The sequence below is a fragment of the Melanotaenia boesemani genome, chromosome 9, assembly GCF_017639745.1.
Source record: "Melanotaenia boesemani isolate fMelBoe1 chromosome 9, fMelBoe1.pri, whole genome shotgun sequence".
In the NCBI taxonomy this organism is placed as follows: Eukaryota; Metazoa; Chordata; class Actinopteri; order Atheriniformes; family Melanotaeniidae; genus Melanotaenia; species Melanotaenia boesemani.
In genome coordinates this window covers 459,105-477,109 of record NC_055690.1, presented here as the reverse complement: position 1 = coordinate 477,109, position 18,005 = coordinate 459,105, and the positions used below count along the sequence as shown (strand labels likewise).

The 18,005-nt window shown below is 39.8% G+C and overlaps 1 long non-coding RNA gene across 1 annotated transcript; it reads left to right on the top strand.

Moving 5' to 3' along the window:
- The first annotated feature begins 2,717 nt into the window (after nt 1-2,717).
- Nucleotides 2,718-3,667, top strand: LOC121645382. Its single transcript, XR_006011413.1, has 3 exons — nt 2,718-2,757; nt 2,908-2,977; nt 3,615-3,667. It is a non-coding gene; the product is annotated as an uncharacterized LOC121645382 (long non-coding RNA).
- Nucleotides 3,668-18,005: the final 14,338 nt, after the last annotated feature.

Below are 18,005 nucleotides of genomic sequence, written 5' to 3'. Positions count from 1 at the left end.
CCACTGCAGACAACATGTTGCAAATACCTTGAATCCATGGTTTATAAAGTAGTCCTCTAAGATATCGTTGGAGTAACTGCGTTATCATTTCTGAGAAGACCTCAGAGGCCTTATTTTACTTTGCTTTAATCCTCCGAACCTATAATAGCTAATATTTGAGCTTAAAGACAACCCAGGTTTTGTTCATCTGCAGCGTGTCAGCTCTCCCAGCCGTCAGCCAGAGGAACACTGGGTTCAGTGCCAGGCATCAGCAGCATTAAAGCCATGTTGTCCACCCAAGTGTGTCTGTCTGGATTGGAGCCCCGGTTCCAGTCCCCCATGCTGCCCCTCTACTTACTCAGGGACCCTGTTCAGTCTTCTTCCTGTCTTATCAGCATGGCCCTCTTAAAACATACACAAATAAATTAGATGGGTGATGGAAAAGAAAACATTTTCATCAGCAGCCAAGCTGCCCTGCTGCTCAGGTCAGGCCACTCCTGCATTCCTTTTTTCTCAGAGAAAACAAAGCCAGCAAAGTTCATCAGGTTCTCCTGCAGTTTAAAATATATTCTTTAAAAAATAAGCTTTTTCCTCTTAAACTAGTCCAACGGTGGACTTGATGCCCTTTTCATCACAGCTAAAAATATGACTGTTTCCTTCTGATGCTGGATAGATCTGATTCTTCCAGCATCGTGTCCTCATTCTTTCAGTATTTAATGGAAAGGTCAGTGGTAGATGGATCACACTTATATCTGACACTTCAAGGATCAGTTCTGTTCACTGTATACAATATAAGATAGTGTCTGACATTCACAATACATGTAACTTAAAGAAAGACTGTCACTCCGAATTCTGTCCTGATATAGACAAATAAGAGATATTTAGACATAAACATGCAAAATGACATTTATGCAGACTACTTTGATAAAACGTATGAATAGAGGCTTTTATCATTTAACACAGATAGAACCATGTACATATTGATATTTACAGGGACATGAAGTAGTTGATCTCTGCTAAGTTTCTAAACAACCAGCTACCTGAGAAATTGAGAAGATAAAAGCATGAACCATGAGTCACTTTTCCCCTGGTGTGACAGTATGTTCAGGTTGTAATTTCATGTATATGAGACACAACACTAATATTTACACAAACAAATTTTATGTACAGTTTGTATCTGTAATATTACAGTTTTATCTGTAATAATACAGTTTTATCTGTAATATTACAGTTTTATCTGTAATATTACAGTTTTATCTGTAATAATACAGTTTTATCTGTAATATTACAGTTTTATCTGTAATATTACAGTTTTATCTGTAATAATACAGTTTTATCTGTAATATTACAGTTTTATCTGTAATAATACAGTTTTATCTGTAATATTACAGTTTTATCTGTAATAATACAGTTTTATCTGTAATATTACAGTTTTATCTGTAATATTACAGTTTTATCTGTAATATTACAGTTTTATCTGTAATAATACAGTTTTATCTGTAATAATACAGTTTTATCTGTAATATTACAGTTTTATCTGTAATAATACAGTTTTATCTGTAATATTACAGTTTTATCTGTAATAATACAGTTTTATCTGTAATATTACAGTTTTATCTGTAATATTACAGTTTTATCTGTAATATTACAGTTTTATCTGTAATAATACAGTTTTATCTGTAATATTACAGTTTTATCTGTAATAATACAGTTTTATCTGTAATATTACAGTTTTATCTGTAATAATACAGTTTTATCTGTAATATTACAGTTTTATCTGTAATATTACAGTTTTATCTGTAATATTACAGTTTTATCTGTAATAATACAGTTTTATCTGTAATATTACAGTTTTATCTGTAATATTACAGTTTTATCTGTAATATTACAGTTTTATCTGTAATAATACAGTTTTATCTGTAATAATACAGTTTTATCTGTAATATTACACTGTAAACCTTTGATGTAAATTTACAGTTAAATGTGAACAGTATTTTACTGTATTGCTGCCGTACAGTATCATACTGTAAACTGCAATGCAATCTGGGAGATAAAAATGGATTACAGTAATTTCAGAGAGTGTTTGTTTTTATTACAAGATTACTGTAAATGTTACTGTAAACAGCTAAGCATTATGGGAAGGTGAAAGAAAAGTGCGGGAAAACTGGAAACTCCAGACCATCAGTCACAGGAAAAACTGCTCAGCCAACTGCACAGATACTTGGAGCTGCCTGAGGTCCTCCAAACTGTCCACAGAGTGAGTTAACATTATTCACCTTCCCCCCTTGATTTATAAAGGGTATTTGAGGATTTCTCTCTTTGAGTTATCTGCAGTTTATAACAGTGCTACCACAGAACTGTTGAAAAATGTTGTTTAAGCTAACATTAGCAAAAATTAAAACGTGTTAGCATTTCATCTCAATTTAGTTATACCAACATTAAAAAACCATGGGGTTGGATAAGTAACGCAGCGAGTCTAAGTAAGCATGTTGTGTGTTATTCTCATCATCAAAAGAGCCACAAAACGGGCAATGTGCTAAACTTAGCTTAAATTAGCAAGTGTCAGTAAGCATTTTGTTTTGGTTGTTTTTGCTAGTGGATTTAACGTTAGTCCTCTTTCTTTTATGCATCTAGCAAAACGAGTCTTGCGTGGATTGTTTTTTCGAGACCTCTTCACAGCCAATGTTGTGACTCTGCCTTACAAACAAAGCCAGTCAGAACCGTAACAACAAAGCACACTTCAAGGAGCCACTGGATGCCCTCATCATCCAAACTGATGTAAGATTATCTTTGTTTCAATGTCTGTTTTAACAATATTATAGTTAGACACTTTCTTCTTACTCTATATAACGTCTTTCCATTGTTGTAAAAGATCTAGTCCTTTCAATGCCAATCAAAATACTCATTTTGATTTTGTGCCTTTTTAAGGAGTCTGCCACACCTGCAATTGTGCAGATGACACCCACGCTGCCTGACACACCACGTTTGATTGTGGCTGGTAAGTACAGTATCTGACTTGGAATGTGAATAAATTATTGTTAGCTATGCTCATACTTGACTAAATAAGTTTTATGTTGTCATAGAAACATAATCAGAAGAGACTGATTCCATTATTTTTGTGATTTCTGTTTATGCCTGCCGCACACGAGAGCTATCTGCTGAGCTAAAAGTCATTCAAGACCGTTTGCTCAGCAGCTAGCTCGCCGCGCACCTGATTTTGGATGAGTTTTCTGCCTCACGAGGCCTTGAGGTGAAAATCAAACACAATTGATATTTTTTGTCTCTGAGATGGAGTATCTCTGTCTCCGTTTCAATCATTTTTCTTTCTTTATGACAGGGGGCTGCCATCTTGGAATCATGTGAGTGAAGGACGTGTTTTGATGGCCACTTGAATTTCTGCCCTCAGCAAGTAGCTCAGGTGGCACCACACATGGTGAGTTTTTCACCTCGCGAGGCAAAAAATATCAAACGTGTTTGATTTTAACCTCAAGGCCTCGTGAGGCAGAAAACTCATCCAAAATCAGGTGCGCAGCGAGCTAGCTGCTGAGCAAACTGTCTCAAATAACTTTTAGCTCAGTAGATAGCTCTCATGTGCAGCAGGCATTATTGTTTCTAACTTGTAGTCTTTTTTTTAGGTCAAATGGCACAGGCAAACCAACGATGGATGCTGAGCATAGAGAAAGAGGTGCTATGTGAAGGGATGTCCTTTGTTCTTGGCCTTGCAGTGGTCTTCTTCTCCTACTACAACTTTAACCTGCAGTACCAACATGAGGCATCGTCCACATTGGAGTTCATTCAGAGGTAGCTTTTTTCACATCTATTGTTCCACAGGGCTTAACTTGATTGACTTTTCTTCACCCAACACCATACTCCAATAACCTGGTAGTGATAGCCAATGGTGCTTAGGCTCTAACACAAGAATAGCAACCACAGTTATAATACTACCTTTAGTAATAATGTTATGGCTGAATCTCCTTTTTAATGTGGTTCAACATACTACATTGTACTGAACATGCTCTTATTTGATATGCCACATTCATAGACAGATATAACCATAAAGAAAAACTTTTTTTGTCTATCTATATTGTTTTACAGAAGCTGCATTGACATCAACCCGGAGAGGGGCACAAAAGCAAGCCATGAGATGGTGAAAAGCAAGAAGAGCGGGAAGATGGTCCAGAAGAAGTCAACATCTGTGAATCCGCATGTCAGCACACTCATCAAGAGGATCAGTGACTTCAAGTGGGACTTTGTCTGATCTACACATGCACACATACTGTCACATGCACGCACACGCTCACACACACACACACACACACACACACACACACACACACACACACACACACACACACACACACACACACACACAGTGTTAGAGAAAATACAGTGGCATTCATATAAGCAAGCACGTTCAGCTGCAGTATGAGAGTTTTGGCATTATCGGTGTAAAAATTTAGTGTGAGCACAATCTTTACATTCTTTCCAATATCCAGATCACCCAGTTTTCGTCCTTAATTTCAAATTTGTCTGGATGCATTTGTATTGCTAGAGCTCTGTCCCTGTTCAATTTGTTGAGGTGAACGACTGACCAAAATGTATGTTGGTGTTTGAGAGTTCAGAACAGCATTTAACATTTCATACATTGTTTAGATTTTTTTTTTTCCAGTTTGAACATGGTGTGACCCTAAGGCACTGGTGTCATACTGGTTCCAGAAAGGGCCGTGCAGCTGCAGGTTTTCATTCCAACCAAGCAGGAGAACACCAGATCACTCATTTCATCAAGTGAGTCCAGTCTGAACCTGAAGACTTGATGAGATGAGTGGAGTCTGGTCTGCTACTGCTTGGTTGGAATGAAAACCTGCAGCCACACAGCCCTTTCTGGAACCAGTATGACACCCCTGCATAAGGTGTCAGATTTCAGCAGTCACCAACATGTTAATGGAGCAGTTTCTGTGTCTCAGGTCAATGGCAATAGAACACCAACTAGGATGGTGCATGGTGGAATATTCATGTGTCACTGTTGCTATCATTTGTAAAGAACAGCCTCACACTATAAAATACAAGGGTAAAAATACAACAGGAAAAAAAAATTCCCTGAGGTTATAAACTTTATTGATAAAATTTTTGTGTTCCAAATATTTTTTCAAATAAATATTTGAAAAGAAACTATTATATTTTCCGCTGTCATTTCTTTATATTATTATTATTATTATTATTATTATTATTATTATTATTATTGTTATTATTTCTAGTTGTAGTATTACAGCAATGAACTTTACAATTATTTACAGGAATGTACTGTAATTCTGAAATACAGCACTGCAAAAGTACAGTAGTCTACTGGTAAAACGAACCAGTAAATTACTGTAAAGTTACAGTAAAATAATATATGTGATAGTGTTGTAAATTTACAGTAATTAACTGTAGAATAATTTACAGTAATATGCTGTATTTCTAAATTACAGCAAAGTGCTGTAAATATTACAGTAGTTTACTGGCGAAGCTGCTGCCAGTAAATTACTGTAAATTCACAGTGAAAAGTCTTACAGTGTACAGTTCACAGTGCTTAAATGCAGTTTTGTCTGCATGCTAACGATTTGTCTGCATAGGAGCCTTTTGGAACCCAAAACCATTAGATTTTTTTAGAATGATGGTAAGACATTTACGTGTAAAGTGTTTGTGCATTTGGGCTTGTATATATATTGTTGTGTTCATATTTTCTAGATGTTTGTGAGTGCATTTGAACACACATTTGCAACGTGACGCACAAGATGGTTCATATTGTTAACTAACATTGTCTTGCACAGTGATATTGAGTTAATATGTAAAATCTTACACAAACAGCTCCATGTTAAGCTGGATTCATATACTCGTTGGCGTGTGCGCATGGTAGGGTCGGCACACGATTTTAAACCTTCATTTTAGTTTTCTGATGCAAATGTTGTCAGATAAACCGAAAAATGTATTTAATGCACAAATACATTTTTAGAAAGGATACAGGGCAGACTACTTGCTTGTTGACATGTGGGACTTAGTTATCATGAATGGCAGCTGAGTGAGCCCTGATGAAACGGTACTTTCAGGCCTATTGGACCTGCTGAGAACTGACTGCAGTAGCCTCAGGAAACCTGAAGTTCTGTGGGGAGGGTGAAACTAGTCCTTACCAAACAGATGAAAGGAGCTTTGAACCAAAGATTTGTCCATGTTTTGCCTTATAACTGTTCAATAGGCACGTGTCTTACCCTTTCGTCTCACGTATTTTGCTTGGCATAAAGTTTTTATGTTAAAATGGTTTGGGGTTGCACGTATGGCCCATGAAACTTGTGGTTTCCGGATGTGATCTTCTCTAACTTTGTTGTTTGTGTTTGCAGTGATAGTCGTGGAAAACTCTGCTCCTGGATGCTGACAGCCTTTGAAGGAATACGCACAAGGTTACGCAAGCACATACCATGCTGAATGGCTGTAAGTCACCATTTTTTAGTTGGTTTGCTTTTAAATCTCTTTTACCTCTATTGCCTTTTGATCTGCATGTGAATGTGGAGGTGGAATCATTCTTGAGAGCTCACTCTTGATCCGTCAACACGTTCAACCTCAGAAGTAGGTTTTGAACACCAGTTCATTTCAACACAAACATACAGTCTGTCTTTCAGCTGAGCTTCCTACAATTTTCATCATTCACAAGCTCTTATGCAGAGCTGAAAGAGGACAGAAAACAACTATGAGTTCAGAAACTATGTAGGCATTGTAGCTTTCCTCATACAGAATCCTTCAAAGGTATAAATACATCTGGAAATTTTCAGCTTTCACTGCAGAGTCTTGGTGTTAGCCTGCTTTTGACTTGCCAAGGAACGTTTAAACACCCATTTTTATCATAACACTGGAAGACCTAGAAGTACTCAGAGAGCGCAGACCTCCACTAAGCCACTGTAATTTCTTTTTGGCCAATGATTGTTTAGCTTTGAGTCAGAAATTATCCCTATCTCCCCATAGTAAAAAATCTTTTATAACATTCCTGAATCCAGATGTGGATCCGAATCACCCCAAAATGTAATTGATTGTTCCTTTTTTCCATTTCTGAGATTTCTTGAAAACTGAATCAAAATCCGTCCATAACTTTTTGAGTTATGTTGCTAACAGACAGACAGACAAACCAACTAATGCCACTGAATAAATAACCTCCACCTTAGCGGAGGCAACTAAAAATCCCTTAAAATCAATCAAGAAACACAATGTAGTGATTTTAAAACTGATGTAATGTGCTCCCATGAAGGTTACATTTACTGTTGCATCAAATGCATTCATAAATGGATTTTGATTGATGTTGATGTTTAATTGAAATAAGTGCTAGATTAAGTGGATATGGTCAAAAGTAATTAGGCATGTAAGATATGTGCACCTCAGAGCACTGCAGGGAGTTCATGAGTCAAACCTAAACAGCTCAGAGCAACAGTTAGAGAAAAAAAATCTTTTTTGTGGCGCCGCCACTATCCTATGGAGGTTGGGATTTTCTTGCCTTACATACCAACTTCAGTATGGAAGCTCTTCTTGTACTGATTTTGGGGCGACGACAGCAGGTAAAGTTGGTCATCATGGATATTTCATCAAGCACACTGAAGAACACCTTAGAGAAGGATGGTGAGCCATCAGTAATCTCAGTCACTCCATCTCAGATCTACTGAACTGGTCTGGGATTAGTTTAACTGAAGTCCAAGATGTTTGAGAACTTTTACCTCCTCGTCTGTTTCTAACATTTGCAGGAGTCTGGAAGACAGTACCGAGAGTCTTCTGGGGCAGCAGCCTCATCCATTTAAAACTTTATTTTATCTACAGATAAAGGCAAGAATTAGAGCATTCATCTTTTTTTTTTCCTATATTATTTTTTTTATTTTTATTTTTTATTTTTTTAAGCAGTAAAGTTTGATAAACACTCACTTCCTTCCTGTTGGCTTTTTGAGATAAGGCACACTGCTCTTAAGATTCCCCTTCCTGCAGTTTTGGTCCAACTTTCTGAACATGTCCACTAACCTGGAAGCTAAAAGTAAATGTGTGTGTATGCATTTCCATTTAAAGATTTTAAGCATGTATTGTGAGCTCCCTCACAATATTATTTGATGTTAGGACAGAAGATGAAGGCAAACCCACCACAAGTCCTTTCAAAGTTAAAAAGATGACCTTTCTCTTAAAGAAGGGCAACTCTGACCGCTGGTGGCTGATGTTAGCCTCCACATGAATTCTCTCTCAGTTGCATGAGCTGAGAAGTTCTGGAAGCTTGTCCAGAATCTGGAGGTGTTGCGAAAAAAACAAAACAAAACAAACAAAAAAAAAACAATGTAGTTAACTTTCATTGGGTTTCATTTTATTTAACTTTTATTTTACCTGGAAGTCCCCTGAGATAAAATCTCTTTTCTGAGGGAGACCTGGCCAAGAGGCACAGCAGTACGATACAAAGAGCAACAGAGCTCTTCTTGTTGGTGAGATGGGACCTCACCTGCAGGACTGCTGCTAGGGACGCATTCATACTGATGCTGTTTGGTTCTCTTTAAATAAACACTGGTCCACTTCCTCAGATTGAACGGTTTGGAGCAGTGTGTCAACCAAAGAAATGAACTCTGGTCTACTTGAAAACTGGGGGTCTTGGTTGCAAGTGACCCATGGTGCGGTTCTCTAGCAGTGTGAGGCAAACGGAGCATCCAGTGGACCAGAGAGAGGACGTGACGTAGGACGTGTTGCAGTGCAGCATTGTGGGTATCTGGCTACTTCTGCGGACAGTACGAGAAAAGCTTGTTTGGGTCTTGGCCAATCAGTGAGCTGGATTTCTTCTTCTTTCTTCTTGGTTAGTCGTTGTTTCAGAGAATCTCGCCCCTAGTGAGCAGTTGCTGTAACAACATGACGTTGTCCAGGTGGTTTGGTCTCCTTGAGTAAAGTTCCGTGTGAAGCAAACCAAAGTAAACAGAGGTGTGAAATTGTTCGTAATTCCCCACTTAATCAAACCGACTCTCCCAGACTATCCTGGTGTGCATGCGCTCATAGCAGAGATCACAAGTTCACAAGTCCTTTTTTTGCAAGTCCAAGTCAAGTCCCAAGTCACTTTATGTTGTACTGAGTAATCCGCCATGCAAAGCCTAATGTCACGTCTGCTTAGAAGATGCATTATAATGCAAGGCATCTGAGCTCCGTCCTCAGCCTTTCTCTACCAGCATTCAGTACCAGCTCTGATCTGTAGCTTAAACTGACCGATACTTTGTCCCTCCTCTGGATGATTTCTTTGCTTTACTGAATTCGGAAAACCTGGAGATGAGATGGAAATTTATACAGATTAGTAAACATGTTCTTAACAGAACTTATCCAAGAGTTTTTAATGTGAACCAGAATCCATCTGGACCCACTGAGAAATTTAAAAAGCTGACAGCAGTTCAAAGCATTTTATTCCTGAATGCATAGCTGAAGATCAACATGCTGCACTTTAGCGCAGGATCACCAGCTGTCCTGCAGGTTTTAGCCGTTTCCCTGCAGTAACCCACCCCAGGCCTGTTCCAGAAAGCAGGCTATGTCAAAACTCTGAGTATGTTAACCCTGAGTTAAGGGAAACCAGAAAGCGAGGTAAGTCTTATCCCGAATCTGTTACTATGGTAACTGACATGAAGTAAACTTCCTCGATGGCAGCTTCACCATAAAGAAACACTGAGTTTCTACCCGTCTCCTCCCACCTGGAGCAGCTGTCAGACATAGGCTGTTGGTGCCAATGTGCTTCCAGAGATTTAGAAGCTGAATAACACACAACGATTTACGCACGGAGATGTTTCTGAACTTAAACATATATGATTTCCTTATCAATATCTCATCATACGATGCTGTTTTGCAGTCGGGTTCTAATGCTGTACATATCCAACATGACACCCTGTGAACATAACATGGCGTCACAGCAATATCGGTACTTTGTGTTGCAATAATTTTTAAAAGTGTCCCTTGTAAACGGGACCTTTATTTATCATGTTGGCAATAGAGAACATTTTAGAAAGATAACGGCATGTCGTGTCATCAGGAAAGTCCTCACATGTGTCTGAAATCATAACTCCAGGATTGTGTGATGGGTACAGATCTACTGTCGGCATCTTGAAACACAGCAGATGATGTCGCTTCACCATCCTCTCCCTCCTCCTAACCCAGTGGTTCTTTTTAGACCCCGAGTTAGTTTAACCTCCTCTCTGGAACAGGTCCCTGATCCAAATGATCCAAGTTCTGCACCAGCCTCATAATGACCCAATAATAATTCGACTGAAATGCATTGCAGCAGGTAAACGTGAAAAATCTGCAGGACAGTAGCTCAACAGGTCCACAGTTGACGATCCTGCACTAGTGCATCAGAAACATTGTAATATTGTTTTAAAGGGCTTAAAATAACTGCCACATGATTACAGAAAATATTAAATCAAATTTTTTTTAAAATGTAATAAAAAAAAACCTTAATTTAGATCCAGTACACGCAGGTGCAGTAAATATTTCTTACATTTCTAAATCAGCAACAGCTGGACTTTTATATTAAACAGACCCAGTAAAAACTTCTTTACAGCAGGTCTGGTCCCAGTTTGATCCCAGCTTAACGTCATCATTGCAACGTTACAGTTAATGGGAACTATTCAGTAAATGTCTCGTTCTTCTTCTGAACACATTCATTGGAGCCAATCTGATGAAGTTACCATTGTTTTAGTACAAAAGTAGTAACAAGCTAACGTTTACACCACTGTGGCTCTAAGCTTGTTGCTAACAGATGCTAACATTAGCTTCATATTGCAGTGACCTCTCCAGGTGTGTTTTAAGGTGGATGAAGGTGGATGTGGTGGATGCAGCATCCTGGATTTTTATACCACAAGCGTTACAGTTGACTTCTTTTATACTGGTCCCTTTTTATCAAGTTTAATACCCCAAAGTAACAGCATGCAGCAACAACTGCACTCACCGGTGCTGCCAATGTTTTGATTGGTTGCACATGCACTGCGTGTGCATTTGTGTGACGTCTCGTCATTGTTACGTCTGGAGAAATGACAGCAGATGGGAGATCGGACAAAGGAGAGATTGTTGAGAAAATAAGATTGCTCATGAGTTTCAAATCCCGAGTCCAAGTCGCATCTCAAGTCTTTTGATTGAGAGATCAAGTCAAGTCTGAAGTCACTGGAAATGCAACTCAACTGTGACTCGAGTCTGATTCCCAGGCTCGAGTCCCCATCTCTGGCTCATAGTGCTGGATACAACAGAGCACTTTTGGTCTTGGAGTCCATGTCTCAGTCAGAACTCAGGCATGAAGGAGCAGCATACGTCTGCAGTTCCCTTTTGTCCTTCTTTACCTCAAAATTCTCTGACATCCATCAACAGCTTTCCACTGGAGGAGCTGCTGTCTCCATCACAGACCCTCTACCTCCATTTCTTTCTATCCCACACCCGTTCTCAGATTTCACTCTTCCATCCCCTTCTGATATTTCTGAACTGGTTCTGAAATCCAAACCTTCCACCTGCCTGCTCGACCCTTTCCCTACAATCCTAGTCAAAGCTTGTCTCCCTTCATTGTTTCCTCACATCACTGCCGTCATTCATTCCTCCCTCACCACCGGATATGTTCCACTAGCCTTCAAGACTGCTGCTGTCACTCCGATCATCAAAAAACCTGGTGCTGATCCATCTGACTTCAATAACCTTCGTCCCATTTCCAATCTTCCCTTTCTCTCCAAAATTCTGGAAAAGGTTGTCGCCTCTCAGCTCCACAAACACCTCACTAACAATAACCTTTATGAACAATTCCAGTCTGGCTTCCGTCCTTTTCACAGCACAGAATCTGCTCTGCTAAAAATCACCAACGACCTGCTGATGGCGGCTGACTCCGGTCTTCTCACAATCCTCATCCTCTTAGATCTCAGTGCAGCATTTGACACCATCTCACACAACATCCTCCTCAATAGACTGGCAGCCCTTGGTGTTTCTCATACTCCTCTCACTTGGTTCTCCTCCTATCTCTCTAACCGCACACAGTTTATTCAACTCAAGACCCACACTTCAGAGTCACTCCCTGTCTCGGCCGGTGTACCCCAGGGATCAGTCCTGGGCCCCTTCTGTTCATCACATATCTTCTCCCCCTTGGCTACATTTTCCGTAAACATAATATCAACTTCCACTCCTATGCAGACGACACCCAGCTCTACATCTCCTCCAAACCACACTCCTCTCTTCCTCCTTCCTCTCTTTCCGACTGCCTCCAGGAAATTAAAGCATGGTTCTCCTCCAATTTTCTCAAACTCAACAGCAGTAAAACTGAAGTTCTACTTGTCGGCACACCCTCCACTCTAACCAAATCTCACAGTTTCGCCATCAACATTGACAGTTCTACCATTTTCCCCTCCCCTCAGGTCAAGAGTCTCGGCGTCATTCTCGACAGCACCCTATCATTTCAAGCCCACATCAATAGCATTACTCGGTCTGCCTACTTCCACCTTCGTAATATCAATCGTCTACGCTCTTCACTCACTCCACATGCTGCTGCAATCCTTATCCATAGTCTTGTCATTATCGACTACTGTAACTCACTCCTCTTCGGTCTTCCCAATAAATCACTTCAGAAACTGCAGCTTCTCCAGAACTCTGCTGCTCGTATCCTGACTCGCACCTCTTCCTTTCAACATATTTCCCCTGTCCTTCAACAACTTCACTGGCTCCCAATAAAATACAGAATTAATTATAAGTTACTGGTCCTCACTTTCAAAGGTATTCACCATCTGGCCCCTCCTTATCTGTCTGATCTCCTCCATATTGCCACTCCCTCCCGTGCTCTCAGGTCATCCTCCTCCGTTCACCTTACTGTTCCCTCTGCCCGTCTCTCTACCATGGGGAGCAGAGCCTTCAGTCGCTCCCCAGCTCTGGAACTCACTTCCATCCGAGATTAGGAACATCAACTCCCTTCCATCATTCACATCTGCACTCAAAACCCACCTGTTTAAACTGGCATACTCCCTATAACCCATGTATACTGACTGTTTTGTGTAATTTTTATATCAATGTCCGTTATCTCTTTTAACTCTTATGTAATTTATGTTTTTATTGTCTTTTTATTTATTTTTATTTTTGTGTACGGTGACCTTGGGTGTTTGAAAGGCGCCAAGAAATAAAATGCATTATTATTATTATTATTATTATATACAGGAGCATCAGCTGTAAAGAACCGCGATGGATTCCTACACATCACCAGTGATTTACAGAGTAGTAACATTAACACCTTGCTTGCTTAAACAGTCCTTTTTCTTACCTTAATGTGACACTTGAGACTCACATCACTAATAAGGTCTTCATCAAGATTAGCAATTAAGTTTTGTATTCGTCTGTGATGCAGAGCATGAGTGCGAATAAAATTCACAATTTCAAGTACAGCACTATTAAAATCGAATCCATTTTTATTATTCTTTAATTGCGCAGTCAGACACCTTACAAACACCGCCAACTGTGGCTTGCCTTGAACGTCAGGGCACTTATCCAAAGCAGTGCTGAAGTATCGGTATTTTTCTAGATCTGTGCCTCCAATGACGCATTTATGTCTGATAGTCTTTGCTCCATGGTATGTGGTGACAGCTGCAGGTCGGAAATGGAGCTAGGAGTTTTCTGGAGCTAGGATATCAACATCTTTGAGGCATGTCTTCACCAACTCCCCTTCACTGTCTGGGCTCTTAGCACCAGTGTGCCATGCCAGTTGACATGATGCCACTGTGACAGTCTCTGAGAGTTTAGTAAATTTGTGAAAAACAGCTGATTTTTCAAGCTGTTGATCTTGTGCTTCCGAATTGCCGAGCCTTTAGGAAATTCCTTGGCTGTATTGGGATGGTTGGAGGAAAAGTGACGATCCAAGGTTTAGGTTTTAAAGTGCGACCGGTTTCCCATTTCTTTTCTGTGAAATCGATCTTCCCCCTTGGGTAAGAATGTCCTGTTCTCTTCATGTTCTGTACTGTCACAGGATATTTTATCATGTTTATAATGGGAACTGCTTTTTTAAATCATAGTCAAACACATTTAGAAATAATAATGATAATTTTAATTATAATAAAGAGCCATACAGGAACCAGTAGTAAAGAAATGCAAGCAGCCACATGTTTGCCACCCTGGCATATACAGTTAGGTAAGGTTGGGGTGGTCGCAGGGTCAGAAGGTTATAAAAGGCTCTTTAAATCAATTTCATGTCTTAGACATCCAAAAACATACTAAACAGACCAGATGACACCATTTTGGATTGAGCTAACTGACTGCCTCCTTCTCTGAGAAGCTGTCCTCCACCTTAAAACAGCTCAGCACGACCTTGAGAGAAAGCCCACCTCCCTTCGGCGGTAATGAGACGTTTCCCTTTGTGCTTCTCTCACTGGGTCAATGCCAGACAAGCTGCTGGCTCGCAGGAATTTTTGGCATCATGATAAATGCCGACGCCTCTGACGGCTGTTGATGACAACAAGACGCAGTAATTCATGTTTTGGGGTTAAGACAGCTTGAAATCAATGACCAAAAATCTAATTTAGAAATTTTTGTAAGAACAAAAGCTCAAATTTTCTCTTGTATTGAACCCGCTGCTCTGCAGTAGCAGTCAGACAGTGTCTGACAAATGCATGATGGGTAACAGGAGAGTGTTGGGGTGGGGGATGGGGAGTGGCGAAGAAATGGACTGGCAGAGTAACGGATGGCAGGCAGCCAGGCTGGGAGCACTCTGTCCTTCAGGGTGGGAGGACGAGGACGGAAAGAGGGACACCAAATATGGATCCCCACAAATAAGGCAGCTTTACAAAATAACCCCATCTGACACTCAGGAACATTTCTATAGGAAAATCACATCACCTAAGATTATTCTTACATTTCTTCTTCAAAGTTTGTGTCTGAGAGCTTTAGTTCCTCAGTACAGAGATATTCTTTTCTTTAAATGAATCAGATATAAAAAAAAAAACTGCTGACTGATTCAAACTTTTCTGTTGGAAATGATGCTGAAATTTCCATTAAAATTCCAAGTCTGGGGTCCAGGTTGACACCATGAAGCTAAAACAAGGCAATATTTTACATTTTAAAGAAAAATCTGTGACCTTCATTTCATTTTTTTATACAATTTTTTAATAGTTTAATATTTAATTATAGTGTTCAGTGCTTGAATTGAAGCATTTTTAAAAATAGCTTAATGGTAATTTGATGAATCTACAAAATGATCCACCAGGAATGAAAATAAGAATTAACTGCAGCCTTTAATGAATCCATCAGAGGCGATGCACACGTATTCCAGTTAGTTCTCTCTAATTTGCTCCACCTTACCTCAAGGTAGCTCCTTTCCCCTTAATATTTCTTAGATTCAGCTTTCATTTCTGATCTAAATGTACTTTTCACCTGCTGGAACTCACAAAAGCCACTTACTGAAAGAACAGTCCAGATGTTCTATGAGGATGAACGGGTGTTGGCAGCGTTGATTACCAGCAAGTACACTCATGCAATTAAAGAAAATTGAAAAATATAACATGTGAGCACCTGCAGACTTTCATGATATTTCTGCTGTATATAAATTAGTCAGATCTCCACCAGAGAACGTGTTGTAATCGTACTTTGTACAATAATAATCCAGTCATATGAGTGAGAATTTGAATTAACTGCTCTTATGTTTCGAGGTCATGATTGTACTTTGTTATTTTTCTTAGAAGAACAGAAGTGAAGGTAAATGTCGACGTTCAGTAAAACATTGCTTGTAAAATAAGAATTATTACACAAATTTATATTAATTTACACTTAGGTTCATTAAATTAATCACATTTCTGTTGCAGCTAAGCACAAGTTCAGTCATGTGAACAAAGCCATCGAGGTTTTAAGAAAATGTGGTGAAATCTTTCATGCTGCTTAGCAAACAGCCGTGGTGGTGGCTTCAGCTGTGGATGGAGGAGACGGGGAGCAGCAGCAGATCTCAGTGCTGTGGGGTCCAGCCCAGAGCTGCATTACCAGCTAAATTCCCTCAAAACTGGTCTGGAAGGCTCCGCTCGAGGCCAGAACTGAGCCACAAACGTTGTTTGGGTTATGCTTCACAGACCAGGAGGTTTGCAGTCTGAATCCGGATGCTGTCATTGAGTATCTTAAAATATAAAACCTAAACATTTTAATATAACCTCAAAATGATCTGGTGTTTGGAAAATGAAAAGCTGGCCCATCAGTGTTCAGTCACAGCTCAGTTTTTTCTGGGAATTGTTGAAAAAAGGTTTTCTTTTCTTTTGCAAAAATTTGGATTAAATCTACCAGTTGATGCTAAAGCATTTATTTCCTTTCATATTGTTAACCTCCAGATCTCCTGAAGCCTCTTTGGTCAGCATTATAAATAAATTTGTTGTGGCATCTTTAGAATTCATTCTTCCACTTTGAAAATTTAACAAAAACCTTATAAATCTTAAAGATTAATGTTCTTCTCTAAAATCATGTGTGTTTATAATAAAATGGATGAAAATAATCGGCCTGTTTTTCTGTCGGTCTTTAAAGTGTTATCGGAGCTGTGATCTGGCTCGCCGCTCTGCACAGCAGGCTTCATTTTGCTCTGTTGCTTTTACTAAGCTTATCAGTAAGTGGCACAAAGTGAACCATTGCTGTAGCAGCGTCCAATCAGCTGCAAGCAAACTCTCTCCACTTCCCGGTCTTTATCAACCCGTGGCAACTGATTGGACAGAGAGTAATAACACCTTCCTCTCATCCAGATTTTGTATAGTTCTTTCCTAAAATGGCAGACATGTTCAGAATTATTATTATATGTTTGGTCTCTACACGTTCCCTCAATAACAAAGAGAGCAAATCCACCACAGAGTGATGGGTCTGTACAGGAAATAACAGTAAAAAATTAAGTCATTGCAAACTGAACTGCATATTAAAATAAAAATAGAGCATTAAAACAGGAGCTGTAACCGTTACAGAGACAGCGAGCCGGGATAAAATGGTGCTAATGGCTCTCGGCTTTCAGCAGCAGCACCAGCTGTGCCCCATTCAGACGGGCACCGGCGGCAATTCAGGCCAAGCAGGGTCAGATGAGGACACAAACGGTGGATAGGGCGGGTTGGCAGGGACGGAGACGGGAGGAAGAAAGATGAGGCAAAGAATTGAAGAAGGGTGAGAGGAGGAAGGGAAGGCGGGAGGGTTTGGTATTGTGGAGGAAACAAAGGGGCAGCAACAAAGAGAAACAGAAGGCTCTTTTACCACCTGATGAAGCCATTTCCACTTACACAGCCAACATTTAATTTAGTTTAATAACCATCACCCCTCTGGTATGATGGGTATGATTAAAACTGCTTACATTACCTTATAGCCTCATATCAGACTGAAAAGTTAACATTTTTTTCCTCAAAAAATGCCTAAAAGCTTAATGTCTGATCTATAACACTTAGGGACATGTCCTTATCAGCATCCAGCAACTCCTGAGTTGTCCCGAACATTTTCCCAGAGCTGCCAACTTTTCTATAACCCTCAGAGTGACATTTGGTGGAACCAACCAAAATTTTGCTGCATACACGGCAGCAAGACATGAGACTCAGCATGTCTCCATTTATGCAGGTTTAATCATAAAATACAGCACTCCGAGTAACAAAACGTCAAAGAGGGTAAACAAATAGGTCTTCAAGGTACCAAAAGTAACTTCACAGTAAAACAGAAAACAACTCAACTACACAAAGGAAGTGACACAGGGATTTTCACAATAATAATTTCTCTAGACCTGTGTGCCTTGTCAGACTGGCTTGTGGCCTTTTTGAGGCCTTAACACCTGATCGAGGTGGTGAGAAAGAAGGAAAATGAACATAGAGACGGGGACATGGCTGCGTGCTCAGACCCGCCTGCCATGGACCAGGTTTCTGGTTAAATATGAAATCAGCTGTTCATTCGCCACACGGTACCTTCACATCTTATTCTACAGACATTTCAGTTCTGATCTCAAAACAGAAACTAATGACAAAAACCAGAACCACAACCCAAAACTACAACCAGAAAATGACGAACATGACCCC